Below are 24,685 nucleotides of genomic sequence, written 5' to 3'. Positions count from 1 at the left end.
CCGACAATACCAGGTTCAAATCCCACAGAGGTATCGGTGGACGCACTGGAGGGACTACATGTCGCACCCCCTGAACAAAGGTACTCACTAATGAATGAGACGCCAGGGGTCGCTGGAAAAACACAGCCAGAGCTGAAATTTGCCCCTTAATTTGCCAACATCTGGTCTACACCTTGCTGAAGAAACAGAAGGATCCTGGATATAGAAAAGGAGCGCGGATGCCACCCTTTCTCCTCACACATGGAGATATACGCCTTCCAGGTACGATGGTATATCTTCCTTGAAGAACATTTCCGCGCCCTCAACATAGTTGGAATCACCGAATCCGACAGACCCCGGTTCCTCAGCACCTGGCTTTCAACAGCCATGCCGTTAAAGCCAGCAATGGTAAAGCAGGGTGAAAGATTGGACCTTGAGATAAGAGGTCCTCTCGCAGCGGCAGTCGCCAGGGAGCGTCTGCCACCAGATGCACCAGGTCTGCGTACCAGGGCCGCTGAGGCCAATCTGGGGCCACCAGGATCACCGGGATTCCCTCGGCTTCCACTCTGCGCAGCAGGCGTTGCAACAGCTTTAGCGGAGGAAAGGCGTAGATCACCCAGTACTGATCCCATGGAGCCACCAGCGCGTCTGACGCGTCTGCCCATGGACCTTTTGTCCTGGACACAAATCTCGGCACCTTCCGGTTGAGGCGGGAGGCCAATAGATCCACATCTGGTGTGCCCCATTTCAGGCACAATCGCCTGAATATCTCGGATGCAACGCCCATTCTCCTGGGTCCAGCATCTGTCGACTCAGATAGTCCGTCTGCCAATTTTCCACCCCCGGGTTGTAAATGGCCGACAGGGCCGGAACGTGTCGATTTGCCCACCGAAGTATGTGAGCGACCTCCCGAGCAGCGGCTGAGCTTCTTGTTCCCCCTTGGTGATTTATGTACACCACAGCCATGGCGTTGTCTGACTGTAGACACGTCGACCATGTGTGGAGGCACAGCCTGATCGCTCTCAATTCGAGCAGATTGATCGGCAACTTGGATTCGTCAGTTGACCAGAGGCCCTGAGCCGACTGAATCCCCATCACTCCACCCCAGCCTGGTAGCCTGGCGTCCATAGTGATCACCGTCCATTTCAGAGGAAGGAAAGATTTTCCGGACTGAGTCACCGGGGACCTCAACCACCAGATCAGAGAGTCCCTGACTGGCTGGCTCACCTGGACCTGTCGATCCAGGGACAATGGAGATTTGTCCCATTTTGTCAAAATCTCCTTCTGCAGGACTCTGGTGTAGAACTGGGCATAAGGTACTGCCTCGAAGGAGGCTACCATGAGCCCCAGTACTCGCATGCAAAATCAGTAGTTTGACCGCAGATCTGAGAGTCTGCATTTTGTCTGAGGGGAGAAAGACCCTCGCTTCCCCGGAGTCCAATAGTAAGCCCAGGTACTCCAGACGCTGGGTCGGTACAACCAGCGACTTCTTTAGGTTCAACAGCTACCCAAATTCTCAGAGACTGCATGGTGATCGCCACATCCTCCTCCAATTCTGAGGCGGAAGATGCCCTCAGGAAGAGATCATCTATGTAACCCACGATCGCGATTCTGCGTTGCCTAAGCAACGCCAATGCTGGAGCCAGTACTTTGGTAAAGACTCGGGGGCTGATGCCAGGCCAAAGGGAAGAGTCACAAACTGGTAGTGGGCTTCCCCAACTGCCAAAACGCAGAAATTTTGGATGCCAAAGGCATATGGGTATGTGCAGGTACGCATCCTGGATGTCCAAGGACGTCAGGGAATCCCCTTGATGGAGTACAGCGACTACTGAGCGAACTGATTCCATTCTGAACCTCTGCACTTTCACAAAGTGATTGAAGATCGGACGTACCCCTTCCTCCTTGGGAACCACAAACAGATTTGAGCAGAACCCCTGGAAGCGTTCCAATTCTGGAACTGGTACAATCACCCCGATTCAGAAAGTCCCTTACCGCCCATAACAGGGCCTCCCGGCGAACCGGGGACGCGGGTATGCTGGAGAGGAAGAATCTGTTTGGCGGCCAAGAGAGAAAATCTATCTTGTAGCCTGTGGAAATCAGGTCGCAGACCCATTGGTTGGATAACCAAGAGGTCCACCGGGCTGCAAACTCCCGAAGGCGACCCCCCACCTGATATGTGGGTGGGGGCAAACCTTCATGCAGTAGCACTTTTGTTCGCAGGCTTGTTAGGCTTGCGCTTCCAGGGATGCTTTTGACCGTCCATGGACGTCCTGTCGGGCTGGGAAAATTTTGTCGGGCACTGGGCAGACAAAAAAGCCGCTTGTGAGCGGAAAAAGAGGGCCCTTGCCTGCGGCGTGGCTCCTTAGCCTTTCTGGCCCGTGGGAGTAGTGTACTCTTACCACCCGTGGCATTTTTAATAATGTCATCCAACGAAGCTCCAAAGAGCCGGTCGCCAAGGAAGGGAAGATCCGTCAGGGCTTTCTTGGATGCCTGGTCAGCAGACCAGCATTTAAGCCAAATCAGGCGCCTCAGCCCCACAGCTGACAGTGAAGCCCTGGATAACAGAGGGAGAGTATCCAGGGCCACGTCACAAATGTACTTAAGGCCTTGCACTCAGTCAGTGTCTGCGACACCAGTGCGGATGCCAGTACTGGTCGCACGGTTGACCCCACAACCGTAAACAAGGAACGAGCCACCGCCTCGGCCTTCCTGTCCGTGGGATCCTTGAATGCAGGAGTCCCCTCGATCCCCGGGATCGTGGTTACTTTATTTAACCTAGATACTGGGGGGTCCACAACCGGAGAAGCCGACCATTTTTTGAGAAGGCTTTACTCAAAGGGGTAACGCAACGCCATGTTTTTGGGGACTGAAAAGGTCCTTTGCGGCTGACCTCATTCCCTGTAGATAAACTTGTCAAAATAAGTCAAATACAGGAACACCTTAGGTGAACGTGCTGGCTTGCGGGACCCAAAAGGGACCGATACATCAGCAGAGGGATCCGCTGGCTCCTGGATCTTCAGGGTATCACGCACAGCTGTGATAAGTGCTCCAACAAGCGCTTTGTCGCGCCCGGACCCGGACGGGGAATCATCCTCACTGTCCAAATGTGTCAGGGCTGGCTTAGCCCTTCCTCCTCTGGGCTGGCCGCTCAGCTGTCAGCTAATTGCCAGCTCTCTTCTCTTTCCACAGTTACCAGCTGTTCCCGATGATGCTCGTCTGACCTGCCTATTTAAAGCCTTCCAGCTCACTCTTTCCTTCGCCTTCGCATTGGTCACATCACAAGGGACCATCTCTTGCTGTTAGTTTCAAGAGTGGCTTGCTGACACCCCTCCTGGCTTCTTATCCTGCTTGTAGTTGCTCTCCTTGGATCTCTGACTTCTGGACTGGCTGATTACCCAATCTGGTTTATGAACTTTGGACTGGCTGACTATCTGATCTGGCTACTGGACTCTGGCTATGCTTGACTACGCTTTTTTCTATTTACCTTTTTATTTTTATTAATAAACAAGTGTGATTTGATTGTACTTCTGTCTCAGTCTGTTTCATGATTCCTAACAGAATGGTCCTGGTCAGCCTCGTCTGATAGGTCAGAGCAGGGGTCACCAGCCGCAGCAGGGCCCGAGTCTGCATCAGAGCTCTCCCCAGAGGACGGGGGGGGGCAGGGGCCTTTTACGCGCACCCTTTCTTCCACGCACCGCCTCTATTTTAGCAACAAAAGAGTTAAGGACCGCCGTCAGGGTGTCCATGGGCCCAGCGCTATCCGCAGGTGACCCGGTTGCAATAGCCTGGATTTCGGAGGAAGAAAGACCAGTTTCTGAAGCCATGCTGACGCTACCCTGTCACCTGCCACCTGTAAGGAGACTTAGGACAGTGAAGGTCCCACCCTCCTGCTGCCGCCACCGGGGGGTTCCTAGCTCCAGACTAACCACCCTGGTGCGTTCTATAATGGTCACTAGCCGTGCCTGTAGTCCCCAGGAGGTTACCCAAGTGCAGAGTGAGGAAACTGTGCCGGCAGCAGCTGTAGAAAATAGCGGTGAAACGATCTGCAGAGCTTGCACCAGCGTTCAGGGAATTGCCATCCAGAGTCCTGTATACACAGTGGACACTGGAAACAGCACGTGAGAGCACATGTAATGCTGTCACAAGAGAACTGCGGTGAAAAGAGCACTCGGGCTTAAAAAAAAATGGCCACCAATGCAACTAATAGGAAAAACTCCTAGAAAATGGCCGCCAAGACTCACAAGGGGAACCTGCCGATTTGCCCACAGTCAAAATGGCCGCCGGACAGCGCCATGCGGTGACAGAAAAAACCATCAAACAGCGCTGCCTTAAACCAGTAATACCCCCCAGACACCTTTTGGGACCCCCACACAGGGACCGGGATCATCGCTAGCCGCACAGACCCCCCACAGGTGAGAGACCCAGCTATCCCCATACACACACCGCCGCCCCTGGGGGGGAAGGAGGGAAGATAGGGACGTGGGAGAGAAGAGAACTCCCCGAGGAGGGAGAGCCGTACTTACCAGTCCTGAAGAGCTAGGAGACAGTCTATCAAAGACCCACTCCTGCGCAGTTACAGGGTGGCTGCTGGCCCGGTATACTGTGATCCAGACATCAGTAGCCCGGTCATATGTATACCCCGGAGCATTGAAGCTCACCGACCACCTCTGGACCTGAGGCATGTCGTGGCCTGCCGAGCCTTAGCTGCGACCTGCACATGCCAGATTGGGGGAACTACAAGGATAACTCAATCAGCCTGTCACCCAGCCGGCAGTTGATGAAAGATCCTGGGATCTTCTATCTTGCGCAAAAGCATCAATCCTGCATCAAAAAAAAATGGACCAAAGGGCCTGCAAGGTTCCTAGGTCATTCTCCTTCCCTAGGCAAAATAAAACTGGGTCTGCTGGGGCAGCAGGGAGGGTTGTTAGCACAGGGTCCGTCCCCCGGGGCGGGACTGAAAGTTCTGTGTATTGTGTTACAATTTTGCCTAGTTCTCCTAATGGCAGGCTAACAAACCCATTTAGTTACAGAGAGGAGCTGTCGGTCGGTGAATATAAGAGAAATAAGATTTTTTTTCTGCCAGAACTTGACAAACAAAAATGTCCTGTAACGTTACAACTTGTGTGAACATTTGTGCATATAATATTCATTTATTCTGGCCATTGGAATATATTCACCTGCATAGGCATGCCTAGACATCGATTTTTACAGAATTTTGTATTTATATTTTGTTAATTATTAACCCTGATGAAGGGGACTGAGATCCCCGAAATGCATTGGCTCTCCTGAATCTTTCAATCCACATACCACCTATTTAAAGACTGTGGTGGTATGCTACCAGTACTTTCCTGTGGACACAGGCAAAGTCCCTCCTGATGGGGTGGAGGTCTCTCATTCCCTTTCACTGCCCTGTGAATGGACAGTGAAAGGAGTAGCAGTAGACTGATGAGCTCATCTCTCAGTCACTCTGCTCTCTCCTCCTATCAGCATGCGCCTTGTTAGCACATGAACACTGACTGTAGCAAAACTTATTGGCTTCCTGTGCTGCTCACAGTTTGAGCTCTGCTGTACAGGAACTGCAAGAGGCCGATACCAGGTCAACCTCAAAAAAAAAATTCATTTATTGTTTATTGTCAATAATTCTGTGTTTATGGTCAATAATTCTGTGTTATGTCATTGTAAAAATAAATTACATTTTTTTACAGTTAAACACATTTTTTTTAAATGCATTTATTGTTTTTTGTCAATAATTCTGTGTGTTGTCATTGTAAAAATAAATGACATTTGCCAATAATTCATTGTTGTTTATCGTCAATAATACTGTGTTTATGGTCAATAATTCTGTGTTGTGTCATCGCAAAAATAAATTACATTTTTTTATAGTAAAAAATATTTTAAAAAAAAAACGCATTTATTGTTTTTGTCAATAATTCTGTGTTTTTATCGTAAAAATAAATGCCGTTTTTTTACAATTAAAAAAAAAATGCATTTATTTTTATTGTCAATTCTACGTTTTGCCATCGTAAAAATAAATGATTTTTTATTTTTTTACAGTTAAAAAATAAAATTGCTCTTATTGTCAATAATTCTGTGTTTTGTAATAAAAATAAATGACATTTTTTTACAATAAAAAAAAATGCATTTATGGTTTATTGTCATTAATTCCGTGTTGTTTATGGTCAATAAAATTGTCATCGTGACGCTTCATGGTTCACCCAACGATCCTACAACAGGTGGTCAGAAATTGAAAAAATATGGTTGGCCCCAATCCACCCTAATGCCGCGTACACACGACCGGACTTTTCAACATCAAAGGTCCAATGGAACGATTCCGGCAGACCATTCGATCGTGTGTGGGCTGCAGCGGACTTTTGATTTGTAAAAGTCTGACAGACTTTAGAAATGGAACATGTTTCAAATTTTTCCGCCGGAACTCCGCTGGACCCAGTTCCTACCGAGAAATCCGCTCGTGTGTATGCTAGTCCAACGGACAAAAACCAAAGCGAGGGCAGCTACTGGCTACTGGCTATAAACTTACTTATTCTAGTCCGGTCGTACGTCTTCACGTTCGAATCCGTCGGACTTTGGTGTGATTGTGTGTGGCCAAGTCCGTTCATTCGGAAAGTCCGTCAGAACTCTGTCAGAACTCCGTCGAAAGTCTGTCGGACCTAGTCCCTCGAAAAGTCCCGTCGTGTGTACGCGGCATTACAGTTTGCTCTGGATTGCAAGTGCGGAGACCCCCCCCCCCAAACGTTTACTGGGTTCTATGTCTCAGCTGCAACGCCTCTGGCGCAAGCCTTCCAAGACGCATAAATTGTCATCTGAAAGATCGCTCCTAACCTTGTTTGTCTGTAATCCCAAGGTCCCAGACAGTCTATCTCACCAAATGTCTTATCCGTGAGCGTCGCAAAACCTTTTTCATTTCGGGACCCTGGTAGACCCCAGGTCACGTAGGCTACTGCCCTATGCCGATCTCCAGGCCAAATTTGACCTACCTCGCCAGGCATTTTATAGCTACTTACAAATACGCCACTTTGCCCTGATCATCTCACCCGGCCTACAATTCTCCCCTCCATCTTCTTTTGAAAATCTAATCCTAGCGGGCATGGCCCAGAAGGGTTTAATATCAGACATCTACAAAATAATAAATGCCTTCCCTATGGAATCTAAAGGCAAACATGCATATATGCTCAAATGGGAAAAGGCCCTCAATGAGGAAATTCCCATGGAACAATGACGGGTGATATGGTCACAGGCAGCCAAAAGCTCCCTATGCACCTTATACAAAGAAAATGCATACAAAATACTTTTCTTTTGGTGCATGACCCCTGATGTCCTCCACGCCATCTACCCCTGCTGTTGCTGGCTTTGCCAATCGGATAAAGGCACACTATTCCATATTTACTGGACCTGCCCGCTGATTGTCCCCTTTTGGAAGGAGGTCCAACAGCTACTAGCCCACCTCTTGGATTCACAATTTCCTCTGACCCCCAATACTTTTCTGCTACGTATAAATCACCCAAAACTTTCCGCAGCCCAAAAAAAAACTTTCCCAACATATCTTAACAGCGGCGCGCTGTCTTACCACCCTAAACTGGAAAAAGAAACACCCCCCTACCCCTGGCGCCCTACACGCTAGAATCAAAGACATGGAGCTGATGGAGAAGATGACTGCCAGGACAGACTGGAGGCCCATGACAAAGTATGGAATCCTTGGCATCTCCGGGAGGGCCGGATCTGATCGGATATGCTGGACCTCCTTGGTGATGATCTCTCTTTACCTTTTCTCCCTCTTTTCTCTCCTCTCTCCTCCACCTACCCGAGAGTATTCTTGTGACTCTCGTTCCTCTGCAAACATAGCCACATTATATGCTGTCTGGATACAGGTTCCTCATTTCCAAATTAGCAAAAAACGGTTTTGTTGATAGTGACTTGTGAAGAACTCAGTGATCTCTGATAAGAACTTTTATGCTGGTTTAAGACTTTTTTTTGTTTGTTTTTCTTAACCACTTAAGCCCTGGACCAATTTGCAGCCAATGGACCAGGCTCCTTTTTGCGATTCGGCCCTGCGTCCCTTTAACTGACAAATGCGCGGTCGTGTGATGTGGCTCCCAAACAAAATTGACGTCCTTTTTTTCCCCACAAATAGAGCTTTCTTATGGTGGTATTTTATCACCTCTGCGGTTTTTATTTTTTGTGCTATAAACAAAAATAGAGACATAAATATCCCCAAAAAATATATAAAAAAACATTTTTTTATCCTCAGTTTAGGCCGATACGTATTCTTTTACATATTTTTGGTAAAAAAAAAAAAAAAAACAATTAGCGATTGATTGGTTTGCGCAAAAGTTAGAGCGTTTACAAAATAGGGGATAGTTTTTAGCATTTTTATAAAAAAAAATTTACTAGTAATGGCGGTGATCAGCAATTTTTATTGTGACTGCGACATTATGGCGGACACATCAGACATTTTTGACACATTTTTGAGACCATTGTCATTTATACAGCAATCAGTGCTATTTAAATGCACTGATTCCTGTGTAAATGACACTGGCAGTGAAGGAGAAAACCACTAGGAGGCGGGGAGGGGTTAAGTGTGTGTGTTTTTTTGTTTTTTTTTAACTGTAGGGGGGGCGTGGCTTGGCATCTGACGTCACTGATCGTCTTTCCCTATAACAGGGAACAGACGATCAGTGACAGGCTCAGTAGGAAGCATGGGTAGAGGTTTGTTTACACAGACCTCTCCCCGTTCTTCAGCTCTGTGACCCGATCGCGGGACACCAGCGGCGATCGGGTCCGCTGGTCCCACAGCCACGGTCACGGTCACAGAACTCTGGAGCGGGTCGGGAGCGTGCCGCCGCCGGCGTGCTCGCGACCCACGGCTGGGCACTTAAAGAGCAACGTACAGGTACGTGCTTGTGCCCAGCCATGCCATTCGTATATGTGAAGGAGGCGGTCCTTAAGCGGTTAAAGAGCAAATATATACTGCACACCTTCCCTGTTTTACGTGTATTGCAAATATATTGGATAAAACGTTAATTGATAAAAAAAAAAAATTGTCATCGTAAAAATAAATGACTTTTTTATAGTTATTAGAGTTTAAAAAAATTGCATTTATTGTTTTTTTTGTCAATAATTCTGTGTTTCGTCATAAAAATAAATGACATTTTTGTACAGTTAAAAAAAAAAAATGCATTTATGGTTTATTGTCAATAGTTCTGTGTTGTTTGTGGTCAATCAGTCTGTGTTTTGTCATCGTAAAAATAAATGACATCTTTTTACAATTAAAGAAAATAAAAAAATGCATTTATTGGCAATAATTCTGTGTTTTGTCATCGTAAAAATAAATGATTTTTTTTTTTTTTACAGTTAAAACAAAAAAAAAAACAATGCATTCAATAACAAAAAATTCCCTTTTCCGAAAAAAAAAAAGGGGGGGGGGGGTCTGCCCTTAGCCTCTTACCTGTATCTGCCCATTGTGGGCCCCTTGGGGCCATACTTGCACTCCACAGCGGCGGTTTTCTTCTCCATTAGGTGGATCCGTAATATGGGTTTCAGCCTCATGGGTTCGTCCACATGCGGGTCATGAGAAGGTAGGTAGATCCAGCCGATGATGAAGAGTCCATCCACCTGCAAGACAGAGCCATGGTTACTTGGCGTCCCCATCCTCAGAGCTATCGTGGGGGGGGGGCACAGTGACAATGACCTGCCTCTACATTGTGTTACTATATAAAAACAGACACATTGTCTCAACTTCAAACTGAGATTTCCCTTTTAGGAGAACTTGCCAATAGAAGAGGACCTCGCCTAGCTGCCCTAGTGGGGGTCACTGAGAACTACACTTTCCCTTAATATATCCATTATTATATATGTGCTCCAACTTTGGAGGCTCTCAAAATTTATAGAGTTAGAGTTAGGACTGCAGTACTCTGGGGGGCCTCTGCAGCTTACGCATATATTTGGAAATGTGTGCAAACTAAACCCCTGGTTTTAACATGACCTGTTAGACAGGACAATTCAGGTTTGTTGCAGGCTGGCTGGAAAGTTGAGCTGGGAATATTTCTTTGTTGTTTTTTTTACATGTGTCGCCCTTCCATGTGCTCCTTGCTGCAAAGGCCAGTTAGGGCCCATTCATACCTCGAAGCTCCAAAACACTGGAGAAGAAAAAAAAAAGTATATACAGTATATCTCTCCTCTAATAGTATATATCTCCTCTAATATTATATACAGTATCTCTCTCCTCTAATATTATATACAGTATCTCTCCTCTTACGGTATATACAGTATATCCCCTCTAATGGTATATACAGAATATCTCTCCTCTAATAGTGTATATAGCCTCTAATAGTATATCTCTTCTAATAGTATACATAGTATATCTCTCCTCTAATAGTATATACAGTATATATCTGTTAGAAAAGTTTTAAATGTTTATTGTGTGACTATTAGAAAAACAATAGTCCTGAGACTGATTTGTTAAAAAGCTTACTTCTGAGCACATTATTGTATTAACTCATTGTATTGTTTTGTCCTAATTAACTCCATAGTAAGTAGGATGATTAGATTTAACTAAATATGATAGCCTAAGAATGTACGGAACATGAATAGCTAATAAAGTGCCATTCTGTGCCATGACAACGTTATTTATGTTCCCTCAGCCAATAGAAGCAAAGAGATGTTATTCTTATGGCAGGGCTCGACAAACCCCCCGGTCGCCAGGTCGCATTTGCGCCTAGATTTCGTGTCCTGGCGACTGGGGCAACGCTGCTGGGGTATCCTGTCTCCATTTGGACCCCGAACTCCGCCGCGCAATTCCATCGGGCCGCGCCGGCCAGTAATTGAGGCCGCGGCTTTGCGGCCTTCTAAAATCTTTCGGTAGTCTGGCGCCATCTTGTGGTGGATGTAGAAATTACACCCTATTCCAATAATGCTAATTCCTAATGGAGTGAAGCTCCCGTGCCTGTTTTTTGCCCAACGGTGAGTGTGGTGGCTGGTAAATGGCTTCTCATTATATTATATATATATTATTAAATTTATTAATTTATAAATTTATAAATCCTGTTTACTTCCCCTCTGCACGCCGCCATGGGCGAGCATCGGGGAAGTTCTGTGTTGGCCGTGTCCCTTGGATACAGCCAATCACAGATCATGCTAAATGACCCATCACAGCGGCCATTTAGCACTCGAGCGGTGTGTCCAATGAGCGGTGATCTCATATGTGGGGGGCTGGGGGCTATCTTCCCCTCACTCGTCTCCATGTCAGGCCAGGGACAGGTCCAGATCGCCGTCACGGACCTGGCTCCTAACTTTTTTAGCTGGCTCCTAGATTCCAAGCAAATTTGTCAACCCCTGTCTTATGGGGTATGTGAAGGCGGGACACAGTCTTTTGGCAGACCTTTTTCTTCAGCTTTCGTCCTGTAAGCATGTCTCTCTGTTGTGGGCCACATCAGAAATAAATTTTCCTGCTTCTCAGAACACCTGGAGTTTTTACTGATCACAAGGGGAATTCCTAACAATATCCCTCTAATATATACAGTATATCTCTTCTGTCTGTTATTCTAAGAGTGGATTAGATATTTTGCTCCCTAACCATATAGTTGGTTATTTATATTTACCACTGCATAGAGATATTTAAAAATAAATTGCCTTTTTTTAAAACTTTACATATTAACTAAATTAATAACTTTAAAAAAAGGTGTGGTGTATAATCAATTAATCGATTAATCAAAACAATAATCGGCCAACTAATCGATTATGAAAATAATCGTTAGTTGCAGCCATACCCCACTGTATTATCCACAATCTTCCCCACTGTAATATCCACATCATCTCCCCCACTGTAATATTGGCTGAGTATGGCTGGGTATCGCTGAGTATTAGCAGGGTATGGCAGAGTATTAGCAGGGTATGGCAGAGTATTAGCAGGGTATGGCAGAGTATTAGCAGGGTATGGCAGAGTATTGGCAGGGTATGGCAGAGTATTGGCAGGGTATGGCAGAGTATTGGCAGGGTATGGCAGAGTATTGGCAGGGTATGGCAGAGTATTGGCTGGGTATTTGCAGAGTATTGGCTGGGTATTTGCAGAGTATTGGCTGGGTATTTGCAGAGTATTGGCTGGGTATTAGCAGGGTATGGAGGGATGGCTGTGACTGTAATTGTCACAGCAGCGCTGTGGGCACTACAGATCCAGCCCACAGCGCTGCTGCCATCTGATCTCTCCCCTCCACTGTACAGATCTGTACACAGAGAGGAGAGAGGAACCGGCATCATCATGACGCCGGTTTGTTTACAAGTGATCGCTCTGTCATTTGACGGAGCGATCACATTGTAAACGGCCGTCGGGTGCACCAAGATGGCCGCAGCTCCAGAGCTAAGCCGAAGCTGCGGCCTTTCCTAAGACCGAGGCCACGGAGCACTCCGCGGATCGTGTCAGCGTGTGCCAATCTGAAGAGGGTGACCAGTTCGGATCACAGATCGGTGACGATCTGTTGCAACCCTAGTGGTCAGTGTAGTATGGTGGTTAGTGTAGTGTAGTATGGTGTGTTATGGTCAGTATAGTATAGTGGTCAGTGTAGTGTAGTGCACAATATAGTGGACAGTATAGTGTAGTGGTCAGTATAGATATAGTGCACAATATAGTAGACAGTATAGTATAGTGGTCAGTATAGTATAGTGGTCAGTGTAGTGTAGTGGACAGTGTAGTGTAGTGGACAGTGTAGTGTAGTAGACAGTGTAGTGTAGTAGACAGTGTAGTGTAGTGGACAGTGTAGTGTAGTGGACAGTGTATTTCTCAGTATAGTGTTCAGTATGGTAGATAGTGTAGTGTAGTGGACAGTACAGTGGACAGTGTAGTGTAGTGGGCAATATAGTGTAGTGGACAGTGTAGTGGACAGTATAGTATAGTGGTCAGTGTAGTGTGTAATGGTCAGTGTTGAAATCAAGTAGGTTAGTGTAATGGTCAGCATAGGAATCGGGTAGGTCAGTACTATTGTATTTGAAAAGACTCGGGGGCAAATTACTTGCCTTGCCCCGGGTGCTTCCAACCCACGCTACGCCACTGCTTATGACGTTCCTCTTTTCACCCAAAACACTTCAAGTGCACAACAAAGTTACAAAATAGAACAATAGCATTAGAGAAGCACTTCCCTTTTTCAATGGGGGAATAAACACAGATTAAGAAAACAATATACAATATTTCTTCACTATCATATATAAACGGATTACAGCTTTCCCCGTAGCTCAAAGCAAAATTCCAGTCATTATAAACCAAGAAAACATATTTTATTCTAGAAATTGGCTGGAGACACTCACAGACGGATCCACAGAAGGCCAACAAAAGAAGATTCCAGACATAGAATGATGATAGGCCACCCGGTGTTAACGAAGAGGTGGCTGCTTCTTGCACAGATAGAAAGGGCTACAAGGGCTGGGACAGTAATAATAATGCGGCATTTTAAGCACCCAGAAATTAAGTAATGGCACTGCAGGAACAGCTAAAAGACAAAAATCTTAAACCATGTAGAGCTTACTACTAAATTCAAAACATCTGGGTAACAGTGGCTATAACAATGCGGTGGTGGCATCACCCCCCTACTCCGTACACCTGGCCCCTAATCTACATGCAGGGCGCTGGATGCATAGATTTCTATGGGGTTTTTTTTTTTAAGCACATGATTACAGCCCAAGGCTCTAATAGGCTTCAAAAAAGGGTGAGCTCGTGGCGCAGAGCACTGCGCCCTGAGCCCACCCACTTGTGTGATGTAGCACTGACCCCGGAAAGAACGGCTGGTTTTCTTGGGCTTACCGTTTACCTCCTCCACCTTGTAACTCGTCATTCTTGTCTAGGGGTTCCCGAGGTTGATGGCCCAATAACTGCAGAGACTGACACTTCAATTCCTTTAGGAATTTTTATTTGCTTAAAACATTGAACGGAAACACAGTCTCTCAGTTGGGAATAGAGGGTATAGGCATGGAAGCTCAGGTACATTGGAAACTACTGACACTTACTAAATGTCTCTTTCTAGGTGATCCAGGGAATAGCCACTCACAACTGGATATTTTCACCATCAGATAAATCCTGGTTGACAGCCGACTAATGACTCAAACTTAGCAAAGTCTCTGCCACAGACTTGGTTGCAAACTTTTAGATGAACACAGAAAGTCTCACAGGAACTTCGTTGTAACCGAAGGATGAAAGTAGGAACCTTCTTACAGTACCAGTATCTTGCAGCCGGTCCGGCGATACCGTAAGAAATGTGGATAAATTAGTGTCCATACAGCTCAGCATCCACGCTCTTACCGGGCAGCCAGCCTCGCACGTGGCCCTTTTCCGAAGAGTCCTCCCCTGGTTACATGACGAGTTGCTGGGCCTCTCCAAGACCAGAGACGGCACCGGACCACTTTAGAACCCTCCTTCCAGTTCCTGTGCCTCGGACTAGCCAGTTCCGAGACTCGGAAACTGATGGATCCGCACCCCAGGCCATGAGTGCCTCTGGGGGCTGGTCAGGAGGACCAGGACCATGGAGTCAGAACATACTTCTGGACCGGAACCCAGAACCACATGACTTGAGCACCTTAAGTAGCCTCTCCCAGAATGCACAGTGAGACAAACAAACCCACTGATTGGCTCTGAGAGAGAGAGATTGGTACCCAATACTGACTTAAGTTTTTCTACTCACTGCTTCCAATTAAGACAAGAAGAATCACTCTGAATATTTCCCCTCTAGACTTATGTGGTTCTAGACTGATAGATAAATACACAAACAGAGACAAATACACACATAGATAGATAGTCAGACAGATAGATAGATAGATATTGGGTGGAAGAGAATGATAGATAGATAAGACAGGACAGATGAGAGAGGGATTTAGTGGTTAATAAGAGAAGCATTGCTCTGATCAGAACTGTGCAGTCCCGCCCCCCCCCCCCCTCCTTTCCTCTGCTCTCCTGCACATGTCAGACTCTGTCTAATCCAGCAGATTGTGAGTGAATAGCTGGGGGGGGGGGGGGGGGGGTGAAGCAGGACACCCTCCCAGGCAGGCAGGTAGACCTACATACCACTGAACACACAGGATTAGTCCTCACGGCGGCCATCTTTTGCGCCACGGCGATCGATTGCGCCACAAAGCATCTCCAAACCCCGCCAATGAAGCACCACGTCTGAAATCTCGTGATTGCATTGACGTGGCACTTCCCATAGTGGACCCAGACACAGTGCACTTAGTTAAAGGACATTGCTTTTTTTTTAATTCTTTTTGTGACTACAGCGGGAGGGGGCGGGGGGGGGGCCGTGCCCGGGAATGGAAGGGCCGCCACTGCTTCCAGATCAATACAAGCAGGCCTGACAGAGCAGTTTTCTCCATTTAAACTCTAAACTCTGTAGTCTTGCAGTCCGCAGATATGCAAACTCTGTGTCTCTTTTACCTCCAATTTCATAGGGACAGAGCCTCGCTCTGCCACACTCTGTATTGCAAAAGTTTTAAAGGTAAAAAAAAAAATATGTGCACAGTGACAATGTGAAGGAGTCTGCTGCTCATCCATGTAAAGCCGCTGTGTAAATGTACAGTGAAGCCACTGGTGTACAGCATACAGTACAGCTTTGTATGTGGCCAGAGATTTGCGGGCGATGGTGGCTCCCAGCACTTCCCGGAGGCACGCAGACACTCCCAGCAGGAGCGGGTGTACCTGGAAGTGATGTCAACAGTTCCCGGGTTCTCTAGGAAGCGCTGTGAGCTGAACCTGTGGCCACATACAGCGTTGTACTGTACACCATCAGCTTTACTGAACATGCAGTATTGTATACAGAGCAACTTTAAATAGATGAGAACCAACCTCTGGCCACATACAGAGCTGTGTACACCAGCGGCTTTACTCTACATAGAGTATACACAGCGGCTTTAAATAGGTGAGCACCAGACTCCTTAACATTGTCACTGTGCACATTCTTTTTTTTATATTAAAACTTTTGCAATACAGAGGTACAGTACAGAAGTCCTACAGTACTGTATTTTGAAGTGCAGTTTTGTTTTATGTTTACAGTACACTTTATACTGTATTTTTTATTTGTGGAACGAATCATTGGAGTTTCCATTGTTTGCTATGGGGAAATTCGCTTTGAAATAAGAGTGCTTTGGATTACAAACATGTTTCTGGAACGAATTATGCTCACAAACCAAAGTTTCACTGTAATACATAAATTGGCGGATTTCTTCTAGATGACACACCCAGAAGAATTTGTTGTCAGTGTCTGCCCTGCTGTCATCTCATTTGCATATTTGCTCTGCCCACCCCCACCACTGACACCTCTGACCAAGGCTGGTGCTACCACTAAGCAAACTAGGCACCCGCTTAGGGCGCACTGCTGCCTAGGGTGCCCGGCCACTGGTGTTCCTACTCTCTTCTCTCTGCAGCAAGCAACTGAGTCTCAGCATTAGCAGGCAGCTGCCGCTCTGTTCGCACATAGGGAGTTATTTAGGAAAAAGGCAAATCCCCTTTGCACTGCAAGTGCACTTGGAAGTGCAGTCACTGTAAATCTGAAATGAGAGGAAGCTCTGCTGATTTTATCATCCAATCATGTGCAAGCTAAAATGCTTTTTTGTATTTTCCTTGCATGTCGCCCTCAGATTTACAGCGACTGCACTTCCAAGTGCACTTGCAGTGGACTTGTAGTAGAAAGTGGATTTGCCTTTCGTAAATAACCCCCATAATGTCAATGGCGCAGCTGCGGCGGAGGACTGTGTCTATGTCCCAACTCCCAAATGAATGGAAGCAAGCAAACATTCATTTATGGGTACTGGTGAGGCTGAATTTGATGGGCGCTTCATTAAAAAGGTGGGGTATATATGGGCAGAGCAAAGGGGTGGGGTCAGGGGTGGAGCCAAGGGGGGGTGCAAAATAAGGTTTTGCCTAGGGTGTCAAAAATCCTAGACCTGCCTCTGACATGCTGCACATGATGAAGAGTTGGCACAAGCAACACTTTGGGGGTTATTTACTAAAGGCAAATCCACTTTGCACTGAAAGTGCACCTGGAAGTGCAGTCCCTCTAAATCTAAGGGGTAAATCTGAAATGAGGGGAAGCTCTGCTGATTTTATCATACAATTAGGTGCAAGCTAAAATGCTGTTTTTTTATTTTCCTTGCATGTCCCCCTTTGGATCTACAGTGACTTCGACTTTACTTCCAAGTGCACTTTCAGTGCAAAGTGGATTTTCCTTTAGTAAATAACCCCCTTTGTGTTTTCTTTCACACATCTTTGAGTGGCACAGATAGAGGTTTAGAATACCTGACACATTTCAGCACAAACTTTGTAGTAGAAGCAGTGGCAGACCTAGGGTCTCCAGCGCCCTTGGCGAGAATCTGTATCGGCACCCCCCCCCCCATTATACATTGTCACCCCAGTATTTTTGAATATGTTCAGGTGTTTTTAACTAGCCTTGCAGGATAAATGTCATGTTTGCATGTGTGAGCTGTAATCTGTTTTGTATTATACATTGTCAGTCTATTTTTAAGAGTAATCATTTGTATATAATTATCTCAAATCTGCCTCTTCCCCTACACTACACACTGACCACTACACTACACACTGACCACTACACTACACACTGACCACTACACTACACTACACACTGACCACTACACTACACACTGACCACTACACTACACACTGACCACTACACTACACACTGACCACTACACTACACTACACACTGACCACTACACTACACACTGACCACTACACTACACGCTGACCACTACACTACACGCTGACCACTACACTACACTACACACTGACCACTACACTACACACTGACCACTACACTACACACTGACCACTACACTACACACTGACCCTTACACTACACACTGACCACTACACTACACACTGACCACTACACTACACACTGACCACTACACTACACACTGACCCCTACACTACACACTGACCACTACACACTGACCCTTACACTACACACTGACCACTACACTACACACTGACCACTACACTACACACTGACCCCTACACTACACACTGACCACTACACTACACACTGACCACTACACTACACACTGACCCTTACACTACACACTGACCACTACACTACACACTGACCACTACACTACACGCTGACCACTACACTACACACTGACCCCTACACTACACACTGACCCCTACACTACACACTGACCACTACACTACACACTGACCCCTACACTACACACTGACCCCTACACTACACACTGACCCCTACACTACACACTGACCACTACACTACACACTGACCACTACACTACACTACACACTGACCCTTACACTACACACTGACCACTACACTACACGCTGACCACTACACTACACACTGACCACTACACTACACACTGACCACTACACTACACACTGACCACTACACTACACACTGACCACTACTCTACACTACACACTGACCACTACACTACACACTGACACCTACACTACACACTGACCCCTACACTACACACTGACCCCTACACTACACACTGACCCCTACACTACACTACACACTGACCCCTACACTACACTACACACTGACCCCTACACTACACACTGACCAGACCCCTACACTACACACTGACCAGACCCCTACACTACACACTGACCAGACCCCTACACTACACACTGACCAGACCCCTACACTACACACTGACCAGACCCCTACACTACACACTGACCAGACCCCTACACTACACACTGACCACACCCCTACACTACACACTGACCAGACCCCTACACTACACACTGACCACTACACTACACACTGACCACTACACTATACACTGACCAGACCCCTACACTACACACTGACCAAACCCCTACACTACACACTGACCAAACCACTACACTACACACTGACCCCTACACTACACACTGACCCCTACACTACACACTGACCAGACCCCTACACTACACACTGACCAAACCACTACACTACACACTGACCCCTACACTACACACTAACCAGACCACTACACTACACACTGACCAGACCACTACACTACACACTGACCAGACCTCTACACACTGACCATACCCCTACACTACACACTGACCAGACCACTACACTACACACTGACCAGACCACTACACTACACACTGACCAAACCACTACACTACACACTGACTAAACCACTACACTACACACTGACCCCTACACTACACACTAACCAGACCACTACACTACACACTGACCAGACCACTACACTACACACTGACCAGACCACTACACTACACACTGACCATACCCCTACACTACACACTGACCAGACCACTGCACTACACACTGACCAGACCACTACACTACACACTGACCAGACCACTACACTACACACTGACCAGACCACTACACTACACACTGACCAGACCACTACACTACACACTGACCAGACCCCTACACTACACACTGACCAGACCCCTACACTACACATTGATCAGACCCCTACACTACACACTGACCAGACCCCTACACTACACATTGATCAGACCCCTACACTACACACTGACCACTACACTACACTACACTACACACATTGATCAGACCCCTACACTACACACTGACCACTACACTACACTACACTACACACTACCCACTACACTACACACTGACCAGACCCCTACACTACACACTGACCAGACCCCTACACTACACACTGACCACTACACTGCACACTGACCACTACACTGCACACTGTCCTGCCAAGCTTGCGTGCAGAAGCGAACGCATACGTGAGTAGCGCCCGCATAGGAAAGCGGTGTTCAAACCACACATGAGGTATCGCTGCGTTCGGTAGAGCGAGAGCAATAATTCTAGCCCTAGACCTCTTCTGTAACCCAAAACGTGCAACCTGTAGAATTTTTTAAACGTCGCCTATGGAGATTTTAAAGGCTAAAAGTTTGTCGCCATTCCATGAGCGGACGCAATTTTGAAGCGTGACATGTTGGGTATCAATTTATTCGGTGTAACATTATTTTTCACAATATAAAAAAATTGGGCCAACTTTACTGTTATATTTAATTAAAAAAATAAGACTTTTTCCCCGAAAATGCGCTTGTAAGTCCGCTGCACAAATACGGTGTGACAGACAGTATTGCAACGACCACCATTTTATTCTCTAGGTTGTTAGAACTCCTAAACACATATATATATATATATATATATGTATATGTGTGTGTGTGTGTGTGTGTGTGTATATATATATATATATATATATATATATACACACACACACAAACACACAAATTTTTTTTTTTTTTTTTTATTCTAAGTAAAGGTAAGATGGGTAGGCAGTGATAGCATCATTAGCATCGCTGGCTGTCATACCAACAGCCACCACTAGATGGCGCCAGATTACAGAACTAAACATAGGACCACAGAAGGCCTCAAAGCCGCGGCCTCAATTACCGGCCGGCGGCGGCGCGGCCCGACACGATCACGCCAGGGGGGGGGGTGGAAGGAGACAGGATACCCCCGCTGTGCTGCCCCAGGCGCCAGATCACAAATTCTAGTCGCCAATGCGATCTGGCGCCCGGGGTTTGTCGAGCCCTGCACTACACACTACCCACTACACTACACACTGACCAGACCCCTACACTACAAACTGACCAGACCCCTACACTACACATTGACCAGACCCCTACACTACACACTGACCACTACACTGCACACTGACCACTACACTGCACACTGACCAGACCCCTACACTACACACTGACCAGACCCCTACACTACACACTGACCAGACCCCTACACTACACACTGACCAGACCCCTACACTACACACTGACCACTACACTGCACACTGACCACTACACTGCACACTGACCACTACACTGCACACTGACTAGACACTACACACTGACCAATACACTACACTACACACTGACCATACCCCTACACTACACACTGACCAGACCACTACACTACACACTGACCAGACCACTACACTACACACTGACCAGACCACTACACTACACACTGACCAGACCCCTACACTACACACTGACCAGACCCCTACACTACACACTGACCAGACCCCTACACTACACACTGACCAGACCCCTACACTACACATTTACCAGACCCCTACACTACACACTGACCACTACACTACACACTACCCACTACACTACACACTGACCAGACCCCTACACTACAAACTGACCAGACCCCTACACTACACATTGACCAGACCCCTACACTGCACACTGACCACTACACTGCACACTGACCAATACACTACACTACACTACACACTGACCAGACCACCACACACTCTGACGGCTACATTACACACCAGACTTACTGACTGCTCCCTCTCCCCAGACCATGTCCAATCCCTCGGGCCAGCAACACGACCCCCAAGGGCCAGCCGGAAATTAAACATGGTGGCCAAAGCGCAGGGACACAGATCAAATTTAGGATGGAGCCGGGTGAAGACGCTCACTGGGGCGGAATGTCACCCCCCCCCCAAAAAAGGTTGCGCCTGACCCCACGGCCCCCCTCGCTATGCCAATGAGCAGGTCAGCCATCAGAAATGTTAGCATGATGCAGGTGAAGATAAAAGAAATAAAACCTAAAAAAAAAAAAAAAAAACACACAAGTGCGGCCACCACATCTAAAATTTGTAAAGCTGCAATAAAATAAATGTTTGCTTTGGAGGTGGGAGCAAGGAGAGAGTAAGAGAGGGTGTGAGAGGGCAGCGAGAGAGAGTGAGAGGGCAGAGAGAGAGAGGGTAGAGAGAGAGGGGGGCAGAGAGACAGAGAGAGAGAGGGCAGAGAGAGAGAGGGCAGAGAGAGAGAGGGGGCAGAGAGAGAGAGAGGGGGCAGAGAGAGAGAGAGGGGGCAGAGAGAAAGAGGGGGCAGAGAGTGAGAGGGCAGAAAGAGTGAGAGGGCAGAAAGAGTGAGAGGGCAGAAAGAGTGAGAGGGCAGAAAGAGTGAGAGGGCAGAGAGAGTGAGAGGGCAGAGAGAGTGAGAGGGCAGAGAGAGTGAGAGAGCAGAGAGAGAGAGAGAGCAGAGAGAGAGAGAGGGCAGAGAGAGAGAGAGGGCAGAGAGAGAGAGAGTGAGAGGGCAGAGAGAGAGTGAGAGGGCAGAGAGAGAGAGAGTGAGAGGGCAGAGAGAGTGAGAGGGCAGAGAGAGAGTGGGTGAGAGGGCAGAGAGAGAGAGGGCAGAGAGAGGGCAGAGAGAGAGAGGGCAGAGAGAGAGAGGGCAGAGAGAGAGAGGGCAGAGACAGAGAGAGAGAGGGCAGAGACAGAGAGAGAGAGGGCAGAGAGAGAGAGGGCAGAGACAGAGAGAGGGCAGAGAGAGAGAGGGCAGAGACAGAGAGAGAGAGGGCAGAGAGAGAGAGAGGGCATAGAGAGAGAGGGCAGAGAGAGAGAGAGAGGGCAGAGAGAGAGAGGGCAGAGAGAGTGAGAGAGGGCAGAGAGAGTGAGAGAGGGCAGAGAGAGAGAGGGCAGAGAGAGTGAGAGATGGCAGAGAGAGAGAGGGCAGAGAGAGTGAGAGGGCAGAGAGAGTGAGAGGGCAGAGAGAGAGAGGGCAGAGAGAGAGAGGGCAGAGAGAGAGAGGGCAGAGAGAGAGAGGGCAGAGAGAGAGAGGGCAGAGAGAGAGTGTGAGAGGGCAGAGAGAGAGTGTGAGAGGGCAGAGAGAGAGAGTGAGAGGGCAGAGAGAGAGAGTGGGGGGGAGAGAGGGGGAGCAGGAGAGAGCGAGAGGGCAGAGAGAGGGAGTGAGAGGGCAGAGAGAGAGAGGGCAGAGAGAGAGTGAGAGGGCAGAGAGAGAGTGTGAGAGGGCAGAGAGAGAGTGTGAGAGGGCAGAGAGAGAGTGTGAGAGGGCAGAGAGAGAGTGTGAGGGCTGAGAGAGAGTGTGAGGGCTGAGAGAGAGAGTGAGAGGGCAGAGAGAGTGAGAGGGCAGAGAGAGTGAGAGGGCAGAGAGAGTGAGAGGGCAGAGAGAGTGAGAGGGCAGAGAGAGAGAGTGAGAGGGCCAGAGAGAGAGTGAGAGGGCCAGAGAGAGAGAGTGGGGGGAGAGAGGGGAAGCAGGAGAGAGCGAGAGGGCAGAGAGAGGGAGTGAGAGGGCAGAGAGAGAGAGAGAGAGGGCAGAGAGAGAGGGCAGAGAGAGGGGGAGGGTGAGAGTGAGAAGGCAGAGAGAGGGAGTGAGAGGGCAGAGAGAGAGAGAGTGAGAGGGCAGAGAGAGCGAGAGGGCAGAGAGAGTGAGAGGGCAGAGAGAGAGAGTGAGAGGGCAGAGAGAGCGAGAGGGCAGAGAGAGCGAGAGGGCAGAGAGAGCGAGAGGGCAGAGAGAGCGAGAGGGCAGAGAGAGGGGGAGGGTGAGAGAGTAAGGCCCCTTTTACACTGGGGCGCCTGTGTAGCACCTGAAAAAAACGGCCCCTTTCACTCCAGTGTGAAAGCCGGAGGGCCTTTACACTGGAGCGGTGCGCTGGCAGGATGGTGAAAAAAGTCCTGCTAGCTGCATCTTTGGAGCGCTGAGGGAGCGGTGTATTCACTGCTCCTAAACCGCTCCTACCCATTGAAATCAATGGGGCAGCGTGGCTATACCGCCGGCAAAGCGCCGCAGCAACGGCGCTTTGAGGGCGGTTTTAACCCTTTTTCGGCTGCTAGCGGGGGGGGTTAAAACCGCCGCGCTAGTGGCCGAAGACCACCACTAAAAATGGCGGCGCTTTATCGCCGACGCCCGCACCGCCCCAGTGTGAAAGGGGCCTAAGAGGTCAGAGACAGGGAGGGCAGGAGAGTGAGAGTAAGAGAGGCAGAGTGGGGGGCAGAGAGAAGGAGAGGAGAGAGAAAGGCAGAGAGGGAGAGAGGAGTCAGGGTGTGGTCACAATGCTCATCACTCACTTGGACGGTCTCCGGGGTCTCTCAGTCAGTGTCGGCTTGTTTAATCTTCCTGCCTTCACATTCGGACAGGGAGGGGGAAGCGGGAAAAGAAGGGAGCACGCTCTGCACACTGCGTCTGCTAATTTAGGCGGGAAGAGCCGTGTGGTAATCACCTCAAAACAGGACAGCCACTTCTGGTGAGCCGCCTGTCACCTCACTGTCAGCACACCGACACAAGGACATGAAAGGAGGGGGAGAAGAGGATCAGGTGGATGGAACTTCTGGAGGGGGCAGCATGGCACTGATTTCTGCACCCCTCCAGCTACGAGCCAGTGCAGCGGCCGGCCTCCGCGGAAGCTGGGTCTAGTGTGGCACCGGAAGAACACTGCCTACTTGCGCCCCCGGGGTCTCGCCAACCCCTTGGTAGAAGAACACGCCTCCTGCCATGCCCACAACTCACAGGGACCATGAAATAAATTATTGGTTATACACGGAAGTGCTTTTTTTATCCTTCCTTTATTGCAAAATAATAAAATAAATACATTACAAAATACAATTTAAATCATTAAAAGAAAATAGCATAACAAAATACATGACATAATAAAATAAAAGAATGATGAAATAGGTTACAGAATGAAACCGGCAATAATATAGAGTCTAGATGAAAGGTTTAGTGTAGTATACACCAAACTAAAAGGAGGGACAATTAAAGTGGTTGTATAGTCAATTTTTTGTCTTTTACAGGAAAGCCTATAATATGGCCTGCTGGAAAGAAATCTCCCACGCGCATGCGCACGAGTGACAATATCGCGGCTCTGGCCACTCACAGCGCCAGAGCCACGATACCCGGAAGAAACGC

The 24,685-nt window shown here is 47.9% G+C and overlaps 1 long non-coding RNA gene across 1 annotated transcript in view; it reads right to left on the bottom strand.

Annotated features, from left to right (window-relative positions):
• The window catches only part of LOC143941565 (uncharacterized), a 48,409-nt gene extending 24,218 nt beyond the window's left edge, over positions 1-24,191 (bottom strand). Inside the window, exons 1-2 of the long non-coding RNA XR_013264256.1 lie at positions 23,848-24,191; positions 9,443-9,609 (exon numbers count right to left, since the gene is read on the bottom strand). This is a non-coding gene — a long non-coding RNA (uncharacterized LOC143941565). The remainder of the gene's footprint in view (positions 1-9,442; positions 9,610-23,847) is intronic.
• Positions 24,192-24,685: the final 494 nt, after the last annotated feature.

This window comes from Lithobates pipiens, unplaced genomic scaffold (assembly GCF_037356315.1).
Source record: "Lithobates pipiens isolate NorthernLeopardFrog02 unplaced genomic scaffold, aLitPip1_a1.2 Scaffold_10, whole genome shotgun sequence".
Classification (NCBI taxonomy): domain Eukaryota; kingdom Metazoa; phylum Chordata; class Amphibia; order Anura; family Ranidae; genus Lithobates; species Lithobates pipiens.
This window is presented reverse-complemented; position numbering and strand designations above follow the sequence as displayed.